Source organism: Macaca thibetana, chromosome 8 (genome assembly GCF_024542745.1).
Source record: "Macaca thibetana thibetana isolate TM-01 chromosome 8, ASM2454274v1, whole genome shotgun sequence".
In the NCBI taxonomy this organism is placed as follows: Eukaryota; Metazoa; Chordata; class Mammalia; order Primates; family Cercopithecidae; genus Macaca; species Macaca thibetana.
This window is the reverse complement of record NC_065585.1, coordinates 71,542,095-71,558,065: the sequence shown is the minus strand read 5'-3', so window position 1 is coordinate 71,558,065 and position 15,971 is coordinate 71,542,095. Positions and strand designations below refer to the sequence as shown.

At 41.4% G+C, this 15,971-nt stretch overlaps 1 protein-coding gene and 1 pseudogene across 2 annotated transcripts in view; both read right to left on the bottom strand.

Moving 5' to 3' along the window:
• Window positions 1-12,917, bottom strand: part of C8H8orf89 (chromosome 8 C8orf89 homolog) — a 55,595-nt gene extending 42,678 nt beyond the window's left edge. Inside the window, exon 1 of the mRNA XM_050802321.1 lies at window positions 12,592-12,917. The gene's annotated coding sequence lies outside the window, so the exon portion shown is untranslated. The remainder of the gene's footprint in view (window positions 1-12,591) is intronic.
• Window positions 3,463-5,658, bottom strand: LOC126961700 (peroxiredoxin-like 2A; annotated as a pseudogene). Its single transcript, XR_007728393.1, has one exon. The product of XR_007728393.1 is annotated as a peroxiredoxin-like 2A (transcript).
• Window positions 12,918-15,971: the final 3,054 nt, after the last annotated feature.

The window sequence follows — 15,971 nt, the reverse complement described above, 5'->3', positions numbered from 1 at the left end:
GGGTGTCTGCAGTTCCTGGCATTTCCAACCTTCCAGGTGCCACCACATTCCCCTTGTCCAGACACAGGTGCCTGCAGCAGAAGCTGCATGCAGTACATCTGGTTCAGCCACAGCCTTGCACAGAGCCAGTGCTGGCCACACTGCAGCAGCCAACATGGCAGCTAGATGCAGTGGCTGGACCCCATGCTCAATCACTCACACACCCCTGGCCACTCCACATCTGGCTCGCACTTGACAGGTGTGGGATCTGGGCTGGTAGCATGAGCCTAGTTGGCTACTTGGCTCATGCTGGGCCGAGTAGGCGGAATGAGCCCAGCAGGCACCAGCAATACTCAGGCAGAAGGTACTGCCAGCCAAAGAGGTTTCTGGCTGACAAAGTGAAATCCTAAGGATTCCATGACATTTTCACTACTGAAAATTTCTTGCTGCAGGGAAAGGACCATGGGTAAAGAAGTGAGTAACATGGGAGCTAAAAGGACTGTTTGAGTGCACTGAGATTCTAGTTGATGTTAGATGGTCTAAAACTTTAGTAAAATCAATGAATGATTATATGTTTAAAATGTCAAATAGTTCCACACGAGGAGTGGGGATTTATTCTGTATGTAGACTTTATTTTAACATGTTGTATTTCTAAATCTTGATAAGCAGAAAGTATGAAATTTCAGGAGCTAGGAGGAAATTGGCAGTTTTCTTGGTGATGTTAGTTTTTTTTTTTTCTGAAAGATACTTCAAACTTCAAAATTTAAATGGGAGATTGATACATAAGATGGTCTTCTTAATATCCAACTATTTATCTTGCTTAACCTTGGTAACTATGTGGAATATATTCTAATTATTTTCTTAGTTAAGTTTATTTTATGACTCTTAAAACTACTGAATAGAACTAAGAAATACCATTAAAAGGTTAAAATGTTATATTTTGTAATGACATGTCATCCAAATTATGCTTTTCTGAAACGTTCATCTAATTTTTTTTACCACCTTGAGATAACTGTTAACTATTTTCTCTTTTATATTATATTGCGTGTCAAGAGGACTTTTTTTCGGTGGGGGGAGAGAGAGGTGCTTGCCTGACACCATAATCTTATTTACTATACAGCAGACCATATTTCATCTTTTTTTTTTTTTTTTTTTTTTTTTTTTTTGAGATGGAATCTTGCTCTGTCGCCCAGGCTGGAGTGAAATGGCGCCATCTCGGCTCACTGTAAGCTCTGCCTCCTGAGTTCACGCCTTTCTCCTGACTCAGCCTCCCTAGTAGCTGGGACTACAGGCACCCACTACCACGCTTGGCTAATTTTTTTATATTTTTAGTAGAGTTGGGGTTTCACCGTGTTAGCCAGGCTGGTCTCAATCTCCTGACCTTTGATCTGCCCACCTCGGCCTCCCCAAGTGTTAGGATTACAGGCGTGAGCCACTGCACCTGGCCATTTCATCTTTTTTAGGTTATCTTTTGCTATGTTTTAAAAAATGCATTAGTACTCTGTAGAAATGTAGTTCTCTCTAGAAATGTAACATTTGTTTCCCTGCCACCCTAATATTATGCTAAATATATGCTAATATTTGCTTAAATATTAGCAAAATTTAAGAATTTGCACGTTTGCTTCCTATATTTTTAATGGAAAGACAGCAAATATTTTTCCATCCCCCTATCATACTCCTTTTCCAGGGACAACCACTCTCATAAATTTGGTGTGAATCCTTGAAGTCTGCTCTTTATACTTTAACTGCATGTAGGTATAGAAGAAAGGATACTGAGTTGTCTGATATTTTATTAGTTTTATGGAAGTAAGTTACACATATCTTCTGCACTTTTTTTCACTTGAGATTGAGTCATTGAGATTGAGTCACATGAGACTGAGATTGAGTGTACATATAGATTTAGTTTATTCATTTTAGCTGCTGTCTATATCATATCGATTATATGAATATGTAATTATCTTCTTACAAGTGGTCAGGTGAATTGTTTAGAATTTTCTAATATTACAAACAATATGACAGTTGATATATTTGTATATGACTCCTAATACACGTGTGTGTTTCTGCAGGGAAATATACCTAAAATTGGATTCACTGGTTTCTAAGATGCACAGATATTTAACTTTACTTACTATTAATAGATTATTCTCCATGTACTAATCTTAATTTATACTGAATAAGTGGTTATATCTACCTGTATTCCTGTAATTTTTGTTTACCCACATTCTTATGTACACTTGTAATTGTTTGTTTGTTTTTGAAACAGAGTTTTGCTCTCATCCAGGCTGGAATGCAGTGGCTTGATCTCAGCTCACTGCAACCTCTGGCTCCCAGGTTCAAGCAATTCTCCTGCCTCAGCCTCCTGAGTAGCTGGAATTACAGGCATGCCTCATCACACCTGGCTAATTTTTTGTATTTTTAGTACAGACGGGTTTTCACCATATTGCCCAGGCTGGTCTCAAACTCCTGACCTCAAGTGATCAACCCACCTCAGCTTCCCTAAGTGCTGGAATTATAGGCATGAGCCACTGTACCTTGCCAATTAAGCTATTTTAATTTTTGCTAATCTTTGGATGTTAAATGGTACCTTGTTAATTTTTACTTCCCCAAAAGTGTTTGCCACTTACGTTTCCTCTTCTGTGAAATGCCTATTTCTATGCTTTGCCCGTTTTTGTACAGGGTTTTGTTTTATTCTTACTTGTAGTGCTTTATATTTTGTGAGTACAAATGCTTTATATGTTATGTATGTTGCAAATATCTCTCCCACTATTAGTTTATTTTTAACCTGTTTATGTCTTTGAGTTTATCAGAAACTTTAAATTTTGATATAGTCAAATTTGTCTATTTCTTTTTCTATAATATCATATTGAAGAAATCCTCTTTCCTACTCTAAGACACAGAGATAAAGCCAAGATCCCCTAATACTTGAGTCTGATTTTGATACTGTTTCTCTGATCTTATTAATTACCTCTGAGCCAATATCACATTCCCTTAATTTCTAAAAATTATGTATGCATTTATGTGTGCATATAAGCTTATTTTTGTTTGGTTTTTGTTTGCTCCCTTGTTTTATGAAGCTTCCTGAGAAAGGGTTCATAGGAAGTAAAATTTTTTATGGTAAATATATTTTTATTATTAGTTTTATCAGAAAAGCTTGTATATACAGGTGACCTCTGATGCTTTTTTTTTTTTTTTTTTTTTTTGAGATGGAGTCTTGCTCTGTCACCCAGGCTGGAGTGCAGTGGTGCAATCTCGGCTTACTGCAACCTCTGCCTCCCAGGTTCAAGCGATTCTCCTGCCTCAGCCTCCCGAGTAGCTGGGATCACAGGTGCATGCCACCACACCCTGCTAATTTTTTGTATTTTTAGTGGAGACGGGGTTTCACCATGATGGCCAGCCTATTCTTGAACTCCTGACCTCAGGTGATCCACCCACCTTGGCCTCCCAAAGTGCTGAGATTACAGGAATGAGCCACCACACCCGGCCTTCTGATGCATACTTTTATTAAAGCCAGAGATGGTTATTTATTCTAGAGAAACAAATCTCTGAGGTTAGAATGGAAGACAGTGAAACAAGATATTTCACTTTATAATTTACCTTTGTCAAACTATCCCAGAGCATGTCAATTCTACTATGAAATTATTACTTTGACATTATATAACAAATTATTAGTAGAAAACACGCAAGCCAAAAAACTTTAAATTCTGTAATCTTCAAGTCAATCATCAATTTTCTTAGATTTCTGAAGACCTGAAAAGAAAAATAATTTCAAACAACAGCACTCAAACACCATATACATTTGTAATGAGGCACAGCAGTCAATTTTTTTTTTTTTTTTGAGATGGAGTCTCAGTCATCCAGGCTGGAGTGCAGTGGCATGATCTTGTCTCACTGCAACCTCCACCTCCCAGGTTCAAGTGATTCTCCTGCCTCAGCCTCCTGAATAGCTGGGACTACAGGTGCATGCCACCATGCTCGGCTGATTTTTGTATTTTTAGTAGAGACAGGGTTTTGCCATGATGCCCAGGCTGGTCTCGAAACTCCTGACCTCGAGTGACCTGCCCATCTCAGACTCCCAAAGTGCTGGGATTACAGGCATGAGCCACCACGCCCAGCCCGGCAGTCAATTTTAAGCCTCAAATCTTCCAAATTTTAGCTTAATAATCCTCATTAGTTTTTTAGATTTTTGTTAGCCTTGTTTTGGGGCTATTTTGCCTTACTAGGCCTAAACAGAATATTAAAATACATTAATAATCCATACTGAGAATAGAGTATAAATGGGTTTCTCACTCCTTAGGGACATAGTGGAAGCAACACATCCCATGAACACAGATGAATGCCCCTGGTTATCCCTGAGCTGGGCAGTTTCACACGATCATTTTTTCTCTGAGGCCAAAGTCTGTGGTTTGATCATCTCAGCAGCTTCCCGAACCAGACAAAGCAGATTTACTTTGTCTCCAAATTATTTTTCTCAGTGCTCGAGAAGAATCCCCTCGTTTCCTGATCCTACCATGAAAACGTCCCTGAGGATGAAGCCTTCTCCTTCCAGGTTTCCAGAGAAGCCTCCATTCCAGGCTCAGAAGAAGTACCACACTCCCAGATGGAGAAATCCCAAAAACATCATCTTCCGCCTTTGTGGACCATAGAACTTTTTCTTTTCATCCAGGAAGATTTCTCCTTTGAAATAAGGCTGGAAATCCTTCACTTCAGTCCTGATGTGCTCCTTTACCCCTGCAAAGAGGGGGACTCCCAGCTCGTCCAACATGGGTTTCAGGGAGGACAGATCCGCAGCTTCCTCTCAACAGAGGAAACAGCCCGGCCTCCGCCCAGCCATAATCATAGCTCTATTCCCCACCCCCACCCCCCCACCCCGCATAGCTCCTTTGCTTTCAAAGTCCTTGGTTCCTTCTCCAGAGTTTTCAGGTCTATATCCTCCAGGTACTCCAGTGTCACTTTCTGGGACTTAGACAGAAACAGGTCTGTGTTGGCCAGCAGCAATGCCAAGGCAGTGGCCCCCGGGGCTCCTGCACCAATGGACCACATGCCCACGGTGAAGAAACTTGGGTCCTGGAGGAAAGACATTTCTGCCTCAGTCTCCAACTCTCAGCTCTGCTCCTTGTGGTGTGTGTCTGCCTGGTTCTGGCCCAGCCCTACTCTCAAATGCCAGATTCAGAAACCTCTGAATACACGCTTACAAAAAGTGCCATAAATATGATGTATAATTCTTTCTCATTTCTAGAACAATGATTACCCTCAAAACGTTATTTGTACACAAAACGGAGAGTTTTCTGATGAATGAGTATGGTAAGGAGTCAGGGTTTGTAGTCAGAATCCCCATTCTTATTCTCCAAGGCTGGGCCCAAGCAGGAGCATTCAAGACTATTCAAGCTGACTCCTTCACAATGCTTTTCAAAATAAATCCTCATTATTTTATTTTTAAAAACCACCACAAGTGCCTCCTTTCTGCTGGCCTTCTCCTACCCTGACACCCGGGCACCGAGGGGCCAAACCACCTGGCCCCAAGGGTCCCAGGGGCAGGCCCCCCGAAGTAAAATTTTTTAAGAAACTGTGTGCCTGAAATTTTTCTACATTTCATTCCCATACTTATTGATAACTTGGGATGAGAACAGAATCTGATTATAAATTATTTTTCCAAAAATGTTGAAGGGACTATTCCATAGTCTACATGTTTTGATTCTTATCGTTGAGAAGCCCAATACTGTTCTGATTCCAACTTCCAAATTTTGTTGATACTATCTCTATTATTCTCTAAGACCTTATAAATCCATGCTATTAAAAAATTTTTTTAAACCATTTCCTATCATTTCAATAGAATTTTAAAAGGAAGTGAGTTAATGAGTATGTTCAGTGACTATCTTTAACTATAGTCATTTTAGTGATACATAACTCCCACTACTTTCTATACTGAGAGTCTCAACCCAAGTATCTTAGGTAGGACAATTCTTTTATTCATTCTTTTTTTCCTCCTTTTTTATTCTCATTTTAGCTACCCTGTTAACTAAAAGGACAATTCTTTGTTGTCCCAAACTGTCCTAAGTATTATAGGACATTTTCCCAGTCCTTCTGCTCTTCTTCATCTGGTCCTATTCTTGTCTTATGGTTTCCATTCCTCCACCTTCTTGAATATGAAAAATTTAATTTTTCTATGCCATTCTATTTAGTTTTAGGGTACAAATCTCCTGTTTGCAGCATCTGCCAAGTCTGCTTCCTTGCAGTTAATTTCCTTACATATTCTGTAATCTTTGCAAACTCATCTATAGAGAAATCAATATCTACAGAAGTCAAGGATTCCTTGAATTATGGAAACTTTGCTATACAGAGAGGTTTTCCATTGATCTTTGCCTGGCCCTGGGTTTTGGAGGTACCAGACCAGCGAAAACATCATTTCTTGGACTGCGGTCCTGACCATGTAGTAATATGAATTCAGACCCCAGACTTGAGCTAGTATGGACCATTAATCTCTAATCTCTAGCAGCTGACCCTTTTCTTACCATAGTCCAAGTGGATGGCAAGCTTCCTTCTAGCCTCCTCAGGTCAATGAGGGGATGTTTTTCTAGTTATCATCTTAAGGTCAAAGGGTTCTTGTGGTAGATTTTATTTTTCAAAGGTAGGTGTACTAATGAATATCCAGTCCCACATGCTCTTCCTTCACTGTGATGTTCCTCCTTTCCTCCATCAAGAGGTGAGATCTGTGTTTCTTTTCCTGAAACCAACTTCCTCAGCCAAAAAAACAAACAGAAAAAAAAAAAAAAAAAAAAAAAAAACAGTAGAAACCACACTATGTGATTTCCAAAGCTAGGTCATAAAAGTGATATGACTTCCACTTGGCTCTCAGGACACTCACCTTTGAAATCCAGCCACCATTTTGTGAGGAAGCCAGGTGACACGGAGAGGCCACATATAAAGATTACAACTGACATCTACAGCTAAGGTCTCAGTCAAGAGCCAGTATCAACCCCCAGACATGTGAGTGAATAAACCTTCAGGAGATTCCAGTCCTGAGCCTTCAAATCTTCCAGCTGAGGCTCCAGACATCCTGAAGCAGAGCCAAGCTGTCCCTGCTGTGCACTGTCCGAATTCCTGACCCACAGAATCCATGAGCACAATAAATGGTTGTTTTATACCACTAAGTTTTGAGAGAAATTTGTTATGAAGTCATAGTAACTGGAACAGTACTTCTTTGTGACTCCCAGCTTTCAGCAGATGGCTCAACGGTGGCTTTCTCTGTGAACATTCCTTCATTTCAGGCACCTGGGGATTTCCTTTTCTTTGTTCCTAGCTTAGCCACATTTCTATAAATTATACGTTACTCAGCATTTGAAATATACTGAAGCAGAATGGGGACCCTTCCATGCCGGCTCAGTCTGCCACATTGCCCAGAATTTCCCAGAATAGTTTTTAAAATAATGACATAAAGAACTGAATAATTTATTTTTTGGTTTTTTTTTTTTTTTTTTTGAAACAGAGTCTCACTCTGTTGCCCAGGCTAGAGTGCAGTGGCACGATCTCGGCTCACTGCAACCTCCGCCTCCCAGGTTCAAGCAGTACTCCTGCCTCAGCCTCCTGAGTAGCTGGGATTACAGGCACATGGCCCCAGGCCCAGCTAAATTTGTTTTGCATGTTTAGTAGAGATGGGGTTTCACCATGTTGGCCAGGCTGGTCTCGAACGCCTGACCTCAGGTAATCCACCCACCTCGGCCTCCCAAAGTGCTGGGGTTACAGGCGTGAGCCACACACCTGGCCAGTAATTTATTTTATATATATACACCTTAAAAAAGAAAAGAAAAATAATCCTATCGAGAGTGCATTTATTAAAGATCAGGTAACTTGTTGCAGAGAAAATACACTCAATAAAAAATTCATTCTCTCTAGTACTCAAATAAAAGGCAGATAATATAATGAACTACTACTTTCACCAATCAAAATGGCAGGGAGTTTTTTCTTTACTATTAATAGAGTAAGATGAAGTGCAAGGAAATAGGCACTCTCATAAGGTTTCAGTGGGAGTATATATTGGTGTAATATTTCCAGCGAATAATCTAGTAATATATATGTCCTTATAATTATATATATTTTTGACCCAGCAATTCTACTTCTGGGAATTTATCCTAAGAAATAATCACTGGCCAGGTATGGTGGCTCACGCCTGTCATCCTAGCAGTTTAGAAGGCAGAGGCAGAAGGATCTCGTGAGCCCAGGAGTTTGAGACCAGCCTGGGCAACATAGTGAGACCCTGTCTCCACAAAAAGAAAAAAAAAAAAAGAAATAATCATTGATACATGAATATCAATTCCTGTATTTCTTATAATAGAAAAGAGAATGAAAATAACTCAAATGTCCAACAGCAGGTGGCAAAATCATCTTTAATTTTATGGTTGTTTGTACCAAAATAATTACCAAGTGAACATAAAGAAAGATGAGTTATAGATTCATTGAGAAAAATATTTATTTATTAATAATGTCATGCATTGTGCTAGGAGTCGTAATACAACGAGGATTAAAGATAAAGCATACTGTCTATGGGAGGGGGTGGGGAGGAGTGATAAGTTCATTATGGTAAAGCTACGGTCAAATTCTATGGCACGACAGAACTTTTGCTGACCTTAACCAGACTGGAGAAGTAGGAGGGTTTTTATTTGTTTGTTTGTTTGCTTGCTTTTTGACAAGTGATGTTCAAGCTAAGTACCAGAGGTTTTCACAAGTAGAAATTAACTATGGGAGAGAAGCTTGGATGTCCACTAAAATCCTGGCTCCTCCTCCAGAGAACAGTGTTTGTTCTAGGAAGTGGCTGCCTCCCTGTGATTGGAATGTGAGTGAATATAATGTGTAACACTGCAAGAAGCTTCTAGGAAGCTAAGCAAGTATGCTTTCTCCATACTTTCTCCTTGCCTTTCTGCTGACTGGATTTAGACAAGAGTGAAATGCTGACGAATGGCAGAGTCTGGGTCCTTCTACCAAGTGAAAGCAAGCCACTTGCTGACCAGGGACGCCTACCTTGAAATTGTTACGTGAGCAAGAAATAACTTTTCTACGTTAAATCAAGAAAATGTTGGGATCTGTTTGTCACTACAGCTAGCAATAGGCTAATACATGTGACTTTTTATTCTCAAATAATGTAGTAACTCACTTAAATATATTCACTAAGCATGTACGATATACACATCAATGTGTCAAGTGCACAAAAAAACACAAAAATACTAAAGAGATTCTGCCTGCACAGAATTTCCAGTCCAGAAGAAAAAACAGTAGCCACTTCTACAACTCTAATACAAAGCAGTGTGTATAAATTAAATCCTTAGGAGATATATATAGTAGTAGAGGATTTAAAAGGAGGGAGATATTACTTTCAGGGGGAGGTTCAAAAAAGACTTTGAAGAAATTAGAAAATGGCATTTAAACAGGATTTAGATGGCAGAAATGTAGGTAGAGGCATTCCAGAAAAAGATATAGATGGGAAAGATGTCACAGAGAATGTAATGTAAGTACTCTGGATTGCCTGGAGGGAGGGGTTCAGATAAAGGCAGTGTGAGAAATAATTAAATGATAAATTGGATGAGATTACAGACAAATCTGAATGCTGGACAAAGTGGTCTGTATTTCCTTGAGTAATGTGGTACCACAGAACAGACGTATGGTATATATTCTGAACAGAGGTATGATTTCTATTCACAGTTATGCTTTAGAAAAATTAATATGGCAGAGACTGGAACCCAAAAGAGAAATTACAAGGCAATCATAATAGTCCAGAGTACTTAAGAGTGGTCATAGTGAGAATGCAAGATTGATTATTGAATTTGGGAGATTCGGCAGCAAAAAAGGAGTCAAAGCTGACTGAGGCTGGGAATTGAGGTAACTGAGAGGATTATGGAACCATGAATTAAATTCAAAGAGGACATGCTAGTCTGGAGGTGGAGGGCAACAAGGAGTTCTGTCTTAGAAAAAAGTGAGTACAGGACATCCAATGGAGATATATAATCTGGATCTATGCAGTAGGAATTGAGGTGCACAGGTCTGAAGATGAAAATGTTAAGAGTTATCTATTTACACGTGAGAAATAAGGCCAGAGACTGTAATAAAGTTGGCAAAGGAGATTTGAGAGAAAGAAGAAAAGCCAGAGATTTCTTTAAAATATATGCAAGGCAGGTAGAACAAAAGGCAGAGAAGGAATGGAGAGGCAGGAAGTTCAGGGGAACTAGCATCATAGGAAGCATTGGATCATGTCCAATTCTACAAGTTATTGGAGAAGGGAATTATTAATAACATTACTGTAACAGCAAATGCACAATCCAATTTAATCCTCAGGTCACCCAATGAAACACAGATTCCAGTCAATGACCAAGCAGGGATTCAGACCCTGCAAAGAACCCAGGCACTCAAGTAAAATGAACTTGGATTCTAATCTTAAATGTGCCCCTCAAAAGCTGCAGAACCACAGGGTCAAGAAAAAAATAATCCTGCCTCTGCCTCTCATAAGGTGAGGATTAAATTTTAAAATGCATGTGAAGTGTTCAGCACAGTACCTGACATTATAAACACTAAGTGGAAGCTATTCTCCTCTTTTGAAGAATAAATACAGATTTTTCTCAATACAGTCTGTTGAAAAAAAGATAAATCATTCAAGATTCTTAAAGGCAAGATTCTATCAACATTTTTAAATGTGCGTACATCTGACTTAGCACTTCTGCTTCAAGGAATTTATCCTGTAGAACTGTTCCCATGTGTAAGAATGTCTACTGTGGCTGGGCGTGATGGCTCATACCTGTAATCCCAGCACTTTGGGAGCCTGAGGCAGGCGGATCACCTGACGTCAGGAGTGAGACTACCCTGTCCAACAGGGTGAAACCCCATCTCTATTAAAAATACAAAAAAAAATTAATTACCCGGGCGTGGTGGCATACGCCTATAATCCCAGCTACTCAGGAGGCTGAGGCAGGAGAACTGCTTGAACCCAGGAGGCGGAGGTTGCAGTGAGCCGGGACTGCACCATTGCACTCCAGCCTGGGCAACAAGAATGAAACTCTGTCTTAAAAAAATAAAAGAAAAAAAAAAAGATTGTCTATTGTTTCATTGTTTGTAACAGGGAAAAACTGAAACCAATCTCAATGAGGAATGGTCACATAAACTGATACATCTGTACTATGAAATACTCAGTGTGGACCTAAGTAAATTGATATGAATGGTATTCTCCATCTTTTTTTTTTTTTTTTTTTTTGAGACAGTGTCTCACTGTCACTCAGGCTGGAGTGCAGTGGCACGGTCTTGGCTCACTGCAATCTCCGCCTCCTGGTTTCAAGCGATTCTTCTGCCTCAGCTTCCTGAGTAGCTTGGATTACAGGTGCACACCACCACGCCCAGCTAATTTTTGTATTTTTAGTGGAGACGGGGTTTCGCCATGTTTGTCAGGCTGGTCTCAAAACTCTGACCTCGTGATCCGCCCGCCTTGGCCTCTCAAAGTGCTGGGATTACAGGCGTGTGCCACCACGCCTGGCCCTCTCCATAAGTGAAAAAAGACATTTCTCGAAATAATTCATATATGATTCCATTATGACCAAAAAAAAAAAAGGAAAAAAGTGGAAGAATGAACACCAAATTAATTCTAACAAGGCTTAAAAAGTAAAGAAAGGCATAGACCTCTCCTTTCCAACTCCATATACTTCTGTACTGTTTCAATAAGTACTAATACATTATAATGTAATTTGAAAAATCTACGGAAGAACTTAAAAAAGGAAATGTCAGAGTATTGCTGAAGAAACACCATTGTAACAAGAGATTAACTCATTAACAATGTACATAACAAGTTAATAAACAGGAGCAAGAATTCTTCTGCTTCAGGGATTATAATACCCTAAAAGTGCTCACAAAATTGTTTGCATTTGTCTGGAGAGAAGTTCCAGTTTTTATGATGTCTATGACCCCAGAAAGGTTGTATGGGAGGGAAAATGACCAGTACAACAGAAAAGACTATCTATGTTACACAAATAATTTCTAGTATTTTTAACTCCTGGTGAGAAAAGTAACGCACACACAAACTATACGTAAATCAGAAATGGTTCAAAGTGAAGCTGGCAACAGAAACAGGGTTGTAACAATCTAACTGGGTTGGTTTCCCATGTCCCACTGCATGGCTGGGTGCAAGTGTGGGAGAAGGGAGACACAGGGGTAGGCAAGGGAAGAAAAGTAAACACATTCCCCCCGCACTCCAGTTTAAGCCTGGGAGGGTCAATCTGTAAGGGTGTGTCCACTTAAGGGATAGATATAGGTACTTACTTACCAGAGTAAGGGGTGCAGAAAGAATACACAGATCCGGCAGGCAGACCCGCTTCCCTCAATCTCATCCCCCGACCCCAGCCTGGTAGCCTTCCTCAGGTCCTCATGCCCAGGCCTTTCTGCCAGCTCCCATCATAAAGTGCATCTAGAGCATCCTCAGAGTGACACACGTGCCTCTCTGAGCCTCAGTGTCCCCTTTGTGGGAGGGAGTGGGACTAGATGACCTGCGGACCCGACCTCCCATTCAGCCCTGACCTGGCAAGTCCCCTGGCCCTCCCGCTCCTTGGCCAGGGCTCGTCCTGAGACGGGCCAGCCGTCCGCACTCACTGTGCCCGCAGCTGCACCGAGGGGAGGGACTTCTTTGCGATCCTGGCCCTTGGGGCCCAGGTCGGAGGCTCCGGCAGCAGGGGTGGCTGGGGAAGCGGGCACAGCGGGCAGTGTGGGAGCCAGCGGCAGGCTGGAGCCCACCCAAGCCCCCGGCCCAGTCCAGCCTTGTCGCGGGGCTGGCCACGGAGGCGGGGCTGGACAGGCGGTGCAGGTGGCCGCGAGCTCCCACGTTCACCGCTCCTGGGGTGAGCATGCCCCGCGGCCAGCAGCCCGGCGACGCTGGGCCCGGCCCGGCCAGCGTCTCCCGAGGCTGCAGCCCTGCCTGCCCGACGCGCACCAGTTGCTAGGCGCCCGGGGACTCAGGCCTCAGTTCCATAGGGCAAGGGGCCTGTTAGGGTTCAGGGCCATGATGGGTGCTTGGACAACTTGGGCAGCGGAAGCCACTGGGACCCCTCGACCAGCACTAGTGCCTCTGCCTTCAGGTCACTGCTGCCGGAGATGGGGGTGAGGTGGGGGAGCGAGCTGAATCAAGACTGGGTGAACACTGGTCAGTGGTGACACAAGGTGAGGCGCCCAATGGCAAACAGCACCAGGCAGCATGTATAGGGCGCGGAGGGGGCAGTTGGGCCAGTTTGGTGTAATTCAATTTTCTGGGTTGTTTGCACATCAGCTTGTGTCAAAGACTTATTTTTCAGGTTCAAAATAACCACGCTTTCCAGAGTACTGATGAGCTGTACCTTTCAAATGTTAGCCAGTTAATAATACCTGACTAGCCCAAATTAGGTAAATGACAATGACGAGTTCCCTCACCAGTCCGCCCAAATTCCATGTTCTGACTCCTTTGTTTTGGTTCCTTTGTAAAAGGCTAGGTGTGTGTGCCCTCTGGCTTGGACATCTAGCACCTTTTGCACAGTGGGTCTTAGCATCTCTACTCTTGCCAGATAAAGTTATCATATAAAGCCTCTACCTTCATGACTTGACTCCCCACTAGAGCTGCAAGCTTATCCCTGGTTAATATGGTTTCAGATCCCACAAAAACTCCTGCAACTGCTCTCAACACACTTTTCTCCATTCTTATTAAGCTCTACACTAACCTTTCGTAGGTCACTTGGTTACTTTTTTAACACTCAAATTAGGCCTGGAATTGTTAACACTGGCCCCACTACTTAGTTATGTGATCCTGGGTGAGGGAAAGTTAACCCACCTAACAAGGTGGGTTATTAAAATCACATGGAGTATGCATATTAAAAATCACATGGAGTACTTAATTAGAAAAAAGTCTAGGGCTCATCCCAAAACCAATTACGAATTCAGTTCTGGGGTTGCAATCAAAGTGGAGAAACACTAACCTAGGATTATGTGGATCAAGTGATACACTGGCACTCAGCAAGTGATCAAATGTTTATTAAACAGTCTCCTCTTTAGTTTTGCTATCACATCTCTACCTGACACTTCAGGTGACCAAATTCTACCTCTTCTGTGAAACTTTCCAATCTTCACAGCATGAAATATCTACTGTACTCTCCTAACATGCTTTTCTAGTATTACAAATTGTTATTCATACAAAATGTAATTTGAGTCCTCCAAAGTAAATTATATATACAGATATATATCCATAAATCCACACTCTACCCCATTCCTCCTTTTGCCATCCCCCATCACCAAATACTCAAGGACTACAATATGCCAGTAATTGAAGTCTCAAGATTTTAAATGGCTATTTTGCTGATGAGGTTAGATTCCCTTAAAAAAGTGAAGTGCCTACAATGCACCAGGTATTGTTCTAAGTGCCAGAAAAGAGAAAGCTAAGACTCAAACCTTACATTGGAGAACGGCTGGCAAAAGCAAGTCAACAGTTTCAGATAGCAATTAATGCTATGAAAAACAGTGATATAGGAAGACGTGTGTCAGAAAAGACCTTTTTCCAGAATGAGAAAGCCAAGTACCCAGACCTGGAGGCTGAAGTCACTTTTGAACAAACAATATAACTGGGGAGCCAGAAATAAAATATCAAATGGGCCTCCCAGTTTCCATGCCCTAATTACAGGGACCTGTAAATATGTTACCTTATGTAGCAACAAAAGGGACTTTGTAGATGTGCTTAAGTTAAGGATTTTGAAAAGGAGAGATTATCCTAAATTATTCAAGTAGCCCAATGTAATCACAAAAGTTTTTATATTAAGAGGGAGGCAGGAGGAAGATCAAAGACGATGTAAGCAGAGATGCCACCAGCCAAGAAATGCAAGGGGCTCCTAGAACTGGAAAAGGCAAACAAGTTTCTCTAGTCTTCAGAAGGAACACAGGCCTGCTGACCCCTTGATTGGGCTGTGAAACCTGTTTTAGATTTCTGACCTCCAGAAAAGTTAAAACAAATTAAGTCAATTAAGTTTATGGTGATTTGTTACAGCAGCAAAAGAAAACTAATACATTCATTTAACAGTGAGTACCTACTACATGTCAGCAAATGGGCAGAAATTAAAAGGCCTGGCCTTAAAGTATACTACCTAACAGAAAGGACGTACACCTATGGAAGGAATGTGTTAGCTCGTTGACACCAGATCTGTAAGGAAAAACAGTGGGAGCAGAAAGCTGTCATTTCACATGGAGGTGGGCCCAAAGATACCAGACACCCGCAGGAGGCTCTATCACATCCTATACATCCCCAAGGCACTCATTTCACTGTATCTGTTGCCTGTCTTCCCACTAGACCCACAACTGAAAGCAGAGGCTATTTTCCGTAATTCACTGTTGTATGCCCACATTAAGTGCTGAAGCTATACTGCACAGCAGCATTGAGCACTTTCGAGCTAGGCACTGCTCTAAGCATTTTACATGACCTGTAACATTTAATCTTCATTAAAATCCTATGAAATTAGGCACAATTATCTCCATTTTGCTGATATGGAAACCGAGACAGAGATTATTTATTGGCCCAAGCTAATAAACAAGTGGAGACTGAATATGAACCCAAGCAGTCTGGCTCCAAAGACAACACTCCTAATCCAGCCAACCACAAATGAACCTTCAAAGAAGTTACTAGGGTAACACTGGTTAAAGGACACTGAGTCCAAGACAACTTTATAAAAAATGAGATAGCTAGGGGACGATCCACTAGAGAAAGCCAGACCTTAGAAGGATAAACAGGAAACAAACATATATGAGGTGAAATCTTGTAGAACCTACTGGGTGCCAAAACCCCTGAGGTTGGTTAGGCCTTCCAGAGGATCCCTTGAAAGTAATGACATTTATAAGAGGTGAGTTTCCCAATCAGGTGAATCTGCTTTTGAATAGGTTCCACCAGCTCATGAACATTTTCATACCTATTACTGTTCCTAACAATCCTCTTATAAAAGCAGATTGGTTATCCCACTTTACTCTCA